Here is a 13,946-nt window from a genome sequence, read left to right on the forward strand (position 1 = left end):
GCCCAGAGTTTCCGAGTTGGGGGCGTGTCAATGAGAAACATGGCGGAATCGATGGATGCAACATCTGTAGTTGACGGTAATTTTTTTTTAAATTGATAGTTTAGTTGTCCTATAAACTTAAATTGGTCATGTTCTTGTTACGCAGCTAGTTAATGAAATCCAAGTAAAAAAATGCTATCATTTTTGCACCTATAGGTGAAAAATCTTTTGATTTGCCATGTTGCATTTAGCTAACAGCTTTTTTTAATCTCTGTATTTTAGCGTTTGTTGATGCTGAAAATCAGTTATACTGGGATCCTGGTCTAAACCCTGGTCCTGTGTGTGTGTGTATTTGCGAGTATAAAAAAATAATAATCATACTTTCTTCTTAGAGTTACCATTTTCATTTCGACAGAGGAGCTAAACTTCACAACAACATAACAGAAAACCAACAATCAGTACTATGGAATGCAAACTATCAACACTGGAATGTTAATAATAGCCTTTTGAAATAGCTAACATATAGCGTCTGTTCCATCTTTAGACATGCCATGGTTAATCCAAGAACAATCCTGGAGTAATTGCATACCTCATGCCATTAGTATTTTTAGACCTGAACATTTTAATAACAGTTACATTTCTGCCATATGGGAACGATCCTGGCTGCTGCATCTCTGTAAAGGAGCAGCATTAGACTTTAATTAGTGAGTTCATCATTCCTTAGAATAGCACAAAGTCAAGCCAAGCCAAAGACCCTGACTGCATCTCTTGGCTTTGAACACCACCGAAGATGATCTGATCTCGCTTACTTAACATATTAGGCTGTCAGCACAGCCCATCTCTTACATATGTTAGGAGACAGCCTATAAATAGACACCAGCTAAAAACTTGTTAAAAATGTGGTTATTAATGTATTTTATATGAATGTATATTAACGTTATTATGTCAAAATCAGGTTCTTGGAAATGAGGTAAAAATATTATAGTTTTATTATTAACTTCTGTAATGTATTAATATGTTTGAAGCAGACATCATTGGTGGTTTTAATCAGCAACATAATAAGTGAGGGAGAAGAAATGTCATCTAACTGGAAATTTCACTGAGCTGCTTTCAGTCGTGAAAGACAATGAGTGTGTGCTAATTTGATTTTTGGAAGGGATATTGTTGATTTTGTGAAAGGGATAGTTTTCCGAAAAATTAATATTCTGTCATCATTTACTCACCCTTATGTCATCCCAAACCTGTTTGACTTCAATAATTTCAGCTTGTTGCTGAAACATTTATCATTTAGTTTATACTAAAATAACTCAAACTGAAATAAAAAAATATAGAGACATTTTATACAAACACTATAGACCCGTTACACACACATATACAGTTGTATATAACATATATAGCTCTGCTCAAATCATAAGCCCACTGTCTATGCAACCGTTTTACATTCGGGGAAGAGCTTCAATGTCAATAAAAGCCTTCAAAAACCTAATAGGCCTATTGCGCAATATAATACAAAAAGCATTTATGAATACTTAATGACTGACTAAAAATAATCACAAAGTCTTTTACTGAATGGGGAGCCACCCCACTCTATTCTCCCTATGCAATAGGAATATATGGACGATTCAGGGTCTCTGAAGGCCACAGCTCTGCTCCATAGCACTGGAGTGCTTTTGCGGCACCACATTTTAATTTTTTCTAATCTTCTCTGTTCCACAGGGAGCATAACATGTAATTAAACTTTATGGAATTGCCCTGCAGCTCATGCAAACTCTCATACAAAAGCCCCCTCAAAGACTGGCACAATCAAAAACACCCACCATCAAAGTCCTGTATGTGCATACTACATACACTGTACCTCTGCCGCACAAATGTGTATGGTATTGTACTTTTATAACACAAGATCTCTATGGAATAAAAGAAAAGAACAGAAACAATGAAAATAATTCATTTAAATGTTTATGCAATGTCCAACTAATATCCAATCTTTAACATGTTAAAAATAATAATAATAATAAACTTTTTTATCTGAATACTTCGGGATAATTGACTATCATTAAAGAATAATAAGCAAGCACAGATGTATCCTATTAATCATCTGTTTGCCTACAACAAAATATTTTATTTGATATCACCTAAGGTTGGCTAGGAGCTTAATTGTAGGTACAATAGCAGTTGCCACGGAAACTGGTTCTTAGAGTGTCAACAAAGTTTTACAACATGAAAAATCAGCAAAAGTGGAGTAGAATATTGCTGCCACCAAAGGCTTTTATCTTGACCAAATGCATGTACTCAATTGATGTTTATTAGGTAACACTTTACTTGAAGGGGTGTGCATAAGACTGACATGACACCTTCATAATCATGACATGACACATGTCATGAATATGAAGGAGGTTTTATGCATGTTTATGACAACTGTCATTAAGTGTCATTCGCTCAGTTATGTCATTTTTAATGCAGATATGACATTATTTGACCTAACCCTACCCCTACCCTTACCCCTAACCATAGCCCATAACAAAGACATCTCAAACAATGTCATCTTTGCATTAAAAATTACATAACTGAGCGAATGACACTTAATGACAGTTGTCATAAACATGCATAAAAAACCTTCATATTCATGACATGTGTCATGTCATGATTATGTAGGTGTCATGTCAGTCTTATGCACACCCCTTCAAGTAAAGTGTAACCGTTTATTAATTAAGCAAAATAATTTTCTTATTTTATTATAAATAAATGATCAGATTCTCAAGAATGTGAAGTAACTGTATTACAGTGCAGACACACCAATGCTGTTTCATCTGTGCACTTTGCCAAAAAATAGGCATTTGATGATGATTTTGATTATGTCCAGAAATGTTTTGAGTTCTCTCTATCGTTTTAATAATTGTCCCCAGTAACAAATCTATGTTTAGTCTTTAAATTTAATTGTTCACCGTTTCTTTTAGTCAGCAAATCATAGTCTTATATCTTTATATATAAAATCTTATAACAGTAACTGCATGATTCATTTATGCTGCAATACAAACCCTTGACAAATCAACAGTGTTTTCCAGTATGAACTAGTGTAATTCACATTTCTTAAAAGGCCCTGTTTTTTTTCTTTTCTTTTTTTTTCCACAGTGCATGTGAAGAGTACTCAAGTACTCAATGAACTGCCCTCACGAAAAGTACTAGTCACAATGGCACAGCACCACAAGAGCACAGCGACTTTGCAGGAACGTGCAAGTCATTCAACATCGCCAGTATAGGTGGCAAAGAATAAATCCTGAATCTCTCTTTCAGGTTGACCAACAGACATCCGTCAATACTCTCCTGTGCGTTCTGGAGCAGAGGCAGTCCTTTGAGACCATTCCTCTGTCTACCCTTCCTCCTGACCTATTTTTCCTTGATTGATTTTCTTTATTCCTTCCTTCCTGTTGTTTTGCTTTTGAGCAAGTCTCCACCACTTTTCAAGCGCATTTTATGATTTTGGAGGGGATGGCAGCTATTTAACAAAATATTTGGTAAAAATTTTTGTTTTGGGTCAACTTGGATATTTGTAAACAAGTGGAGAGCTGAATTATACAAGATTGTGAAAGAATTAGATCTTGAATGTTATGAAAGTTGGGATCAGTTCAAGGCTGTAACCACATAGGCCTATTTGTGATTTAGGGGAACAAAATATGTATGTAACAAATGAAGTGAAGTGTGTTTCTATGCTAATGCACCAAACAGAATTAATTGAACCACAATATTATTTATATATGTCTTTAAAAAATCAGTTCAGTTCAGTAGTTGTCATTTCATTTTTTTTAATAATTTGAGACTAACTTGTAAAAAAAAAAAAGAAAAAGAAAGAAAGAAATTTAAATAGTTTCTTCATACTGTAGAGCACATTATTCAAGTAAACTCAGAATAGAGCTAAAAAACTACAAGTCAAACATAAAATGGCTTGAAAATATATACAATTGATCTTATACATTCATACAATGGTTCATTTTGGTTCAGTTCCATCAACTAACAAAACTGTTTAAAAGTTTGGGGTCATGATTTTGTATTTCAAATAAAATATATATTTTTTAACTTTCTATTCATGAAAGAATCCTGAAAATGTATCAGGTTTTCCACAAAACTTTAAGCAGCACAACTGTTTAACATTAATAATAATGTTTCTTGAGCAGGATAATAATAATAATGTTTCTGGAACTGAAGACTGTATTAATGGCTGAAAATTCAGCTTTGCCATCACATGAATAAATTACATTTTAAAATATATTAAATATAAAACAGTTATTTTAAATAGCAAAATTGTTTACTGTATAAAAACTCTTAACTTTTGAATATTGTATTGTATACTTTTATCATATAAAATATATTACATTTTATAGTTCAAAATGTATATAAACGTATTCGGTAAGCATTTATTTTAGATGCTATGGCCACCTTTTCTAAGTTTTTAATCACCTGTTTGCTTTGGTCCAGTGGCATAACAACTGAATTTTGTAATGAAAAATGCATGCATAATAATTAAGAAAAATTGCACAGGACATGAGAAAGGACATGTAAACTTCCCAAAATCATTTCATATCAACTGCCCATGTATACAACAAATATTGCGGCTGTTTAATCTCCATGAATTTCTACACCATGGCTACGCAGTTGTGCTGTGAGACTGAAGACGTGTTAATCCATTTTTTTTTATAACTTTTTCCCACATTTAGCAAACGCAGTCCATCTGTGTCCCTCACTCTCCCTTTGCCACCCATGCTTGTTTTGCCAGAACTCCTCTTACTCTCATATCCCTGTACACATATACACACACATACATCCGCCCACACTCTCTTGGACAGACTCACTCTCACAACCATTCCTATTTGTGCTGGTCTCAAAGGTAAACATGGCAAAGTTTTCAGATACTCACTTATGATTAACTTGTGTGACCCCATTGACAAAATCAACTGTTCACAGCAATACAAAAATCATAAAAACTGCACGACAAATGATTAGCATGCAAGCAATATAGAGATCAACAGTCACATGAAGATGCAGGTGCTGTGCACTGTTTTGAAACCTCAAATGAGTGAATATGTGGGGAGCAAACATGAAAAGCACTGCAGAGAGACAAAATACACTATCCTGAACATTTCCTAAATAAAAATAAATAAATAAATTGAATCTTGGAGTAACTTTTTAAAGCTCTTTCTGTATCCTCAGTCAATGATCCCATGCTTTGTTGAAAAATTCAGTCAGAAAGCCGAGATCATTTCATAAAGTTAGCAAGGCCTGTCAGGTTTACTGCTCATCATGATGTAGCATAATAAAGAATCTCTACTTAGCCCCAGGTTATGCAATCAACAGTGAGAACATATGAAAACAAATCTATGCATTTGCGAATCAGTTAAAAGAAATATCAGATGAAATCTCTGTGTGTATGTGTTTATCTGTGCATTAGGGTCATGGATTGATGGTCTGTGTGGATTACTCATTTGATCTTCATTTGAGCAGGCCAAAAGTGTCCAAAAGAAGAAAAAGAAGAAGAAGACACTCCTAATTCTCCTGTTCTGAAACTTTTTCTGGAAATTGAAGATAGCTGCAACATTGCAAATTTACATTTGCAACGTGAATATTTACAAATGTACAATTTACCCTTCATAATACAGTACATGTAATTGTGAACAACTCATTAGGGAAAATTATTCCTTATTCAATATCCTAAGTAAGATTATGGGAGAAAACTTGCCATCTTTGACATTTGGTACAACAATTTTGAACCAATAGGCTAGACCTATTCAAATTTAATCTAAGTAAACAAAGAAAATGTGTCAAATTACTGTTTTCTGATCACTGTAAAGTATTAATAAAATACTACGTACTCACAAATTCATTTCATTTATGTGTTATAATTAAACCACAACTTTTGCTTTATATTGCTACACCTGTTTCTAACCAAATTTCTATTGGCAGAAAAATGTATGTTTATTATTTCATTATAATATAAATCACTCACTCTTTCGTTTTTCTTAAAAACAATTGCTTTTATTTAAATTAATTTCTTTTTGCTTAAACAAAGCATTGTATTGCTGTGCCAAGGTTCTCTCATTGCTGGCAAACAATGTTGGCAATAAATGAAAACATGGGACATCAACAACACAGCTTACATTGTTATGCACAGAAATGCATTGTTTATATTCCCCTTAAAATGCACATTTGAATAGATATTTTTAAACAAAGTTCCCTGTTGTTGCTATAGGCACATTGTATCCTCTCAATGGCACCAAGACAGCTGATCCATTAAAAAGGATTTTGCTATTGTAGAAACTGGCATGGCTGTTGACAGTGAACGTCAGGATGCCATTCTCAAGCTGCACTTCTTGAATCTGAGGCCAAGACAAACAGAACACACAAACCTACTCTGAATGAATAGTTCACTATTGAGTGTACCTGCCCTGCATGTACGCACCTGAACGTGTGTGAAAGAATGATGTAGTCTTTGTGTCTTAGGTGACCAACATCAATATTTTGAATGTTGTGCAGTTGGTTGTAGCAATAGTATATATCCAGATAAATCAGAGGAAACTGAATCTGTTAAATCTGAAGCCTCGTTTTAGTGATGCTTGAGGACCAAAGCATCACTGTTACTATTCTTCATGCTTTTTCTTCTATCACTGTACAAACTATTTTTCAAAGTTGTAAATAAACCAAAGATTGCTGGGGTACATTTTACAAGAAAATTCTTTTTTAGTCTTTCTACTTCAAAATGTCACGTTTAATTCAATGTGTTGTTACTTGCTTTTTCTTTGTAATTATTTGAGAAATTTGCTACCAATTTTCCGAGTGAAAATTGTTTCTACGCCAATTTTTATTTTCCACTGTACACTGAAAATAATTTAGTGTAGAAACCATTTTCACTCAAACATTGCTAGTAAATTTCACAAAGAATTACAAAGAAACAGAAAGTAACACATTTACAAAATAGAAAGACTGAAATAATATTTTCTTGTAAGACATACTCCAATAATCTTTGTTTTATCTACAACTTCAAAAAATCATTTTTACAGTGTACAGTACCTAAAAAATTTGCATAATATCTGTTACAGACATGAAAGCTCAAATCATATGGTTTAGTTTGCAAAAAAAAAATCAAAACCTTTCATCAAAGTTGTCCTAAAACCAAAGCAATACCTGTTCTTGTCTTAGGACAACTTTTTTGATCCACTTCAAATGTTGACTACTGTATATATATATATATTTATTTATTTATTTATTTATTTTTATGAACTAGGAAAACACCCTAGCAACTGCCTTAGGAACTACATAGCAAAGTATATCAAAATAAGGGGATTGGTTCTTTTCAAACTATGTCAAACTAAACTTTCATAAAAATCTAGTTGATGCTTATTATTTCCCATTTGACTGTAAATACGAAGAGAAGCAAACAGTGCAGTCTAAGTTATCCAAGTAATCTATTCTGCAAATGAGGCTCTATGATACTATGTTTCTGGAACAAAAAAAAAAAAGTGTCAAATACCTGGATTCACCTCTTAACTACTGCTCCATCTCATTCCTGGAAACCAGTGGCAAGTCTGTGAATTTTAATTGCTAAAGCCCTTGTCGACAGGAGAATGGGAAAGAGTGTGCACCATTTAAGACAGGTATAAACAAATAGAAATATTTTCAATATTTTAATGCAAATACAAATATTTTAATACAAATAATAATAGTAAAATAATTTCATATATTATACAGTAAATATTTACTGTTTAATATAGTATATATTTTTAAATTTGTAACCAAAATACTGCACTATAAAATGACAATTATTAATTGTATTATTATTTTATAATTATTTATAATTATTATAATTACAAACCTATTAATCATCAGCTTTAGGTAACTGTAATAAAGCTGAAATAAAAGAAAATAAAATATAAATATTAGAACTTAAAATATTTTATTAGAAAATAAAAATAAGAAATGTTGTCTTGTCAACTTACTGAAAGTACTAAAACTTAAATAAATTTAAACTGTATAAATATTAAATATTTTTTTTAAATATTACAAATAGAAATATAAAAAAGTAATAAAAAATGACAAAAGCACATAACAAAATTACTAAAACGTAATTTTAAATAAATTGAAAATATAAACAGTAAGTTAATTCAAAATATTAATAAAAACTATAATAGTATATAAATAATACTTAACACTGGTAGGCTCTTTAACCAACCAGAATGTCCTAGCAACCACCTAGCAGCGTCTTTGCATCAGAACACCCTAGCATTGTGGAAACAATTTTTCTGGACATGATTTGCAAGTTTGAGAACAACAAAATGCTTTTAAAAAAACATGAAGCATATTTTTTTACTATTATTGATCCACCTCTGATCTCAGTTCTTTTGTCTGTCTGATGATGTGCTTAAAAGCTCTAGCTATCACATACTGCCATCACAGTCCACAGTTGCCCAGGCGTCTACCTGTTAGATAACAGCCCAGGTAGAGTGAGACAAGCAACATGGACAAAGGACCGAGATGCACCATTTGTGGCCTTATCAAAGATCAGCAAAGTTTAAAAGGTCGTTTATGCTATATTCTCATCCTCTCTGGTTCTGACATTTGGCATTTCACTGATCTTCCACTCTAATTAAAAGAAGAGGGAGACAGAAAGGAAAAAAAGCGTGAGGGCAAAAAAAAAACAAGAGAAACAGTTGCCAAGGAATCTGTCAGTCTATGAAAGCCTGCAGTCACAGGAATGAACATTCCCTCCCAGACTCTAGAAACATAATTAGGAACTCTAGATACAACGCATCACCAAGTAATGAAATGTTTTTCAGTTCTGTCTTTAGGGCATCAACAAGTGAGGGGGAAAAAAGAGGTAAACATTGTGCCATGTGCTTCAGCATTTGCTTTTACCACTGGCAAGGGTGGATGAAACAAACTAGACCTAAATATAATGACATGTGGCAACTTGACTGTTGAAACAAAACAATCTTTTCCTTAAAGGGAGAGGTTAATCCTCTCACCAATTACTCAGCCTTGTGTCATTCCAAACCTGTATGCATTTCATTTTTCAAAAGAAGATATTTTGAAGAATGAGACTTCCATTATATTTTTTAGTCAATGGAAACTAAAACTGTTTGGTTACCAACGTTCTTCAAAATGTCTTCTTTTATGTTTCATTGAAGATAGAAAGTCATACAGGTTTGGATGAGTAAATGATGACGGAAGTTTCATTTTTAGAGTGGACTATCCCTTTAATTCCATTATCATTTACTTATATTACTGTACGCGGGAAGTAGGGGTGCTGGGGGGGGGCTGCAGCACCCCCTGTTTTCACATGGTTGCAGCCAAGTTTGTTCATTTAAATTTATTCAGTTTTAGCATTTAATATTTTATTTGTAATGATCTCTGAAATGTAAATTGTAAGTGGGCTATAATAAACCCATGTTTATCTTTATAAACATGATTAATTTTACTTGTGATGTTTTCTATATGGGATTATTAGCCTAATCCTCATGAACACGTGACGCTAGCGCCCAAACCCCCCCCAACACGGACCCACACAGCACCCCCAACCGAAAGCATCTTCCCGCGCCCCTGTGTATGACTGGACTTTCTTTCTTCTGTGGAATATAAAAGAAGATATTTTGAAAAACTTATTTTTTTTTAAAGGTGATGATAGCGCCATTCTGTGTGTGGGCTTTGAGTTTAGACAGAAATGTGCAAGTGAAATTTGGCTGTATAGGAGAATACCTCTCACCTGCATAAACTTCTTTTGCATGTCCAGACATTCCCGGTGGTCCCATTTCTCCATATTACTGAGTGGTATGTGCACTAGATTGGCCGCTGATGCTCCAGATGCCAGCTAGTGCTCCTTCTCCCATTTGAACGTATACATCCTTTCTCTGTGGACCCTTTGCCTGACCCGTTCACCCTCACGGTTCACTGTGCTCTGGGTGTACACAACACTGACCATCTGTGGACGGCTCCATCTCAAGCTGCTCTTGGAATGACATGATCTGAATCCAGTACTGGATGTCCAATACTGGGAATTAACAGGAGTTAAAGGGATAGTTCACACAAAAACTTTTTTTTTTCCTTCTGTTGAACACAAATATATGCATATAGAGAGAAAATTGTCTGTAACCAAACAGTTGCTGGTAGCCACTGACATTTGAATGTGTGTGTTCAGCAGAAGAAGGAAACTCATACAAGTTTGGAATAACTTGAGGGTGAGTAAATGATGACAGGATCTGTTTGCTGCAGATTAGAAATCATAAAGATATCATTAAAGATCAGGGCTTACATTCCAGTGTTGTCAAAAAAAAGTTGTTTGTTAGTGAACCTTTTTAAACATACTGTGATATGCTACATAGAAGAGTTTTGCATAAAAGCATCCATCACATTGTCCAAAAGCGCTACATGCTGATCTAAATCAATGCTTTTACTTGCTGTTCCACAGGCCTTTTGTTGCAAGACATTTTCAGAGGTATGCATTTCAAAAGAAAGCATTAATATAACTGTTCGAGCACATAAAAATAGAAATGAATTAAAGTAAATATCTGCAGTGCGATCGCCGGAAATAAATTACAACAGGTACTAAAGAATCAAGTGCTGAAGAAAGCTTGCCAAGCAATGATTTTAAGATTATGGGCATAAAAATATGCCTAAATAAAAAGTCTAATGTGGCCATAAAAGGTTTTGGACACTTAATCCACTTAAAAATATCTTGAAATCCTCTGTTAAAAAAACACACAGGATGCAAGACTTTTTAACTTGCTTAACCAGCAAAACTTTTTCAAGATTTTGCTAGCTAACAAAATGGCAGTGCTAGTCCAGCAGCTAGACCAGCACCAAAGTACAAACCAGCACAGAACAAGATTCTGTTTTAAGCAGAGCTTGTTAGCAGGGTTATTTAAAAAAAAATTCAAACCAAGTTGCATTTATTTTAAAGAAATATAAGTAAACTATTAAAGTGAAAGAAAATAATTCAGCTAGTTTTTAAAAATAGGCTAATATACTGTCCAAAATGTTCAAAAAAATAATAATATGACAAATAAGTAATATGATGAAATACACCTGGGGTTACTCTTCTAGGACACCTGTGTGAACTTGTTACACCCACTAAAAACCAGCTTGACACCAGTTTCATTAAAAGTAATTGCAAAATGACACAGAAAAGTGACAGTAGCTCTGAGATCTCTCTAGCATCATTAGATATTATGTAGGCCTATCTAACGCAATGACATTCAGACATTTTTCTAAGTGATTTAAGTGTCCAAAAGTGTGCAGATCCAGCCAATGCAGTCCATATGAATTAAATTAAACCATATATGTGGCTAAATTTAAACATGGACATCATCTGCAATTTTATGTCTGAAAATACTATCTTCATATGCTGTTCTATCTCAAGATTCTTGAAACTGGAGTAAATGTTCCAGCTGCAACAACATGAATCTCTTCCGACACTCAATGATTCTCAGCTGAAAACACACAGATCACTGAGTGAATTTCCAAGAATCTTGCCTCAAGGTGAGCGACTTCTTCTGTCTGTAGGCTAAGATTGAAATATTCCAGTCACACTTCTCCATGCAGTCATGTAACTAGAAGCTCAAGAATCTCAAGAATGTTGTGTGCAATGACAAAGATTTTGACTGATTTATCATTTGGACCGAAATGAAAAAGAGGATGTGTGAGACTCTCATGCAGATCCACTCTTGTATCTGGTTCTGATGTTTTTAACGGTTCTAGCCGGTCCAACTTGAGGAGATAAATAAAACAGAAGGATATGCATGAAAACAAAAGCTGTAGGGCAGATGGGCCTATATGTAATACATGAGTATGTTTAGGTGATAGAAATAGGCTCAGTGCCTTGTTGCCAGCCAATCATGGCCTATAATAGAATGAAAAAAAAATTATGTTTACAGTCATATGGCTTTTCGCTGATCATCGACAGTCCTTTTCTAGTTGGGTAACCAGGGTAACTCTTCGTTTCTCCATGTCTGGGGTGCACAGAATGTACCTAATAAGGAAAAGTACATGAAGGGATTGAATCAAAGCAAGAGTGTGAACATTGTACACTCTAAAGACGTCCCCGCAAGCTCTGCTTTCCCCTATTGAAAAGACCTGCGATTATAGACAGAATCTATATTTGCAAACCTTTGACGGTATTATTATCCGCAAAAGGAGTGAAGATCAACTTTGAGACGGAGACTTCGGCATCGTGTTGGCTTAATGATTGTGTTACTTACATCATCTTTCTTTGGGTGCTCATTAAATGCACTGCTAAATCTTTGACTGGACCTGTGGTGTGATGTACCCACAGATATCCATGTCTCACAGGGTAGCTGCTTGAAGTGGGTTCAATATGTTTATGGTCTCTAAAAGGGTTGAATCATTCCAATTATAATATGGAGTGAATGTTAAATCTTTAGCACATGGATAAATCGACTGCTGTCCCCGTATGTTCATCGAAACGGTCTCAAATTGAAGCTTCTTGTGTGAGATGCTCATGGCTGGAACCTGTCAAAAGCATGAAGTATAGGACAGATGCTCCTAGTTAGTGAGACACACGGTCAGGCAACTCAATAAAACTTGACCTAACGTACACGCACACCCAAACACACTTTTTTAAATCAATTGCTTCTTGGAAAACTGACTGTTGACCCTAACATGTTGGTTAAATGAATCACAAACTGATGTTTGCACTCTCATGTGAGACGTTCATGGCTGGGCCCACAAAAGTTAACACAAAAATGCTGATGTGCCTCAGTAAAACTAAAGAGGCCTGCATGCAAATGTTATTTTAGGTGATCGTCCAGTTGTAAACGTTATAGATGTAATAAAACATCTGAAAGGGAAAATGCCTCAGGATTTAAGACAGAGGACAAATGTGCAGCTTTTGCGTTTTCAGTAGGACTGAACTGAAACAGCCCTGGTTAAGGTTCTTAACAATCTTCTCTTAGCTTCTGATTCTGGTGCTCTCAGCACTCTCCTTCTGTTAGACCTCAGCTCAGCTTTTGACACTGTTTGTCATGAAATACTCCTCTCACAGCTTTCAGCAATTGGAATTACTGGCACAGCCCTTGAATGGTTTTCCTCCTATTTGACCGGGAGGCAACAATTTGTTACATACCAGAAACACAAATCATCTACCAAATCCATCAGTTCTGGTGCACCTCGAGGTTCTGTTTTGGGCCCTCTCCTCTTTACCATTTATATGCTACCAATTGGACAAATAATCAAGCGCTATGGGTTACGCAGATGACATTCAAATTTATTTTAGCACACCTTCCACCTCAGTGTTTCCTCCGCCTGCATTAACAAATTGCATCAAGGAACTCAAGCTTTGGCTGGAGGCAAATTACCTTAAATTTAACTCTGATCCACACAAGAAAGAGCGATCACATTACTCCATTCCTCTATCACCTTCATTGGCATCCGGTTTCCTTGCACATAAACTACAAGATACTAATTCTCAGTTATAAAGCTCTCCATAACCTTGGTCCTACATATTTATCTGATTTACTCCTACCTTATGTTCCTGTCCGCTCCTTACGATCTTCTAGTGAGGGATTGTTAGTCACCCCTAAGTTTCGTCTGGTGACTATGGGAGCTAGGGCTTTCAGTGTTGTGGCTCCAAGATTGTGGAATGCTCTTCCCCAAAACATCCGTCAAGCATCCTCCCTTCTCTCCTTCAAAAACCTTTTTTCTCTGAGTATTACTCTTCAGTTCTCAGTCTGTAATTTGTACCCTGTTATGGATGTTTATTTACATTCTCTCTGTATCTTTAATCTAACTTTGTAAGTGGTCTCTGTATATTACTCTAAGCTCTTGGTTTGTGTTCTGTCTTCTGGTATTGATGTTTATTTGTTTCTGTTCCTTAAACCTGACTTGTAAAGTGACCTTGGCTGTTGGAAAGGCGCTATATTAAAAAAATATTATTATTATTATTATCAGGATACATCATACTACACAGTATG

This window comes from Sinocyclocheilus anshuiensis, unplaced genomic scaffold (genome assembly GCF_001515605.1).
Source record: "Sinocyclocheilus anshuiensis isolate Anshui unplaced genomic scaffold, SAMN03320099.WGS_v1.1 scaffold607, whole genome shotgun sequence".
Taxonomy (NCBI): Eukaryota; Metazoa; Chordata; class Actinopteri; order Cypriniformes; family Cyprinidae; genus Sinocyclocheilus; species Sinocyclocheilus anshuiensis.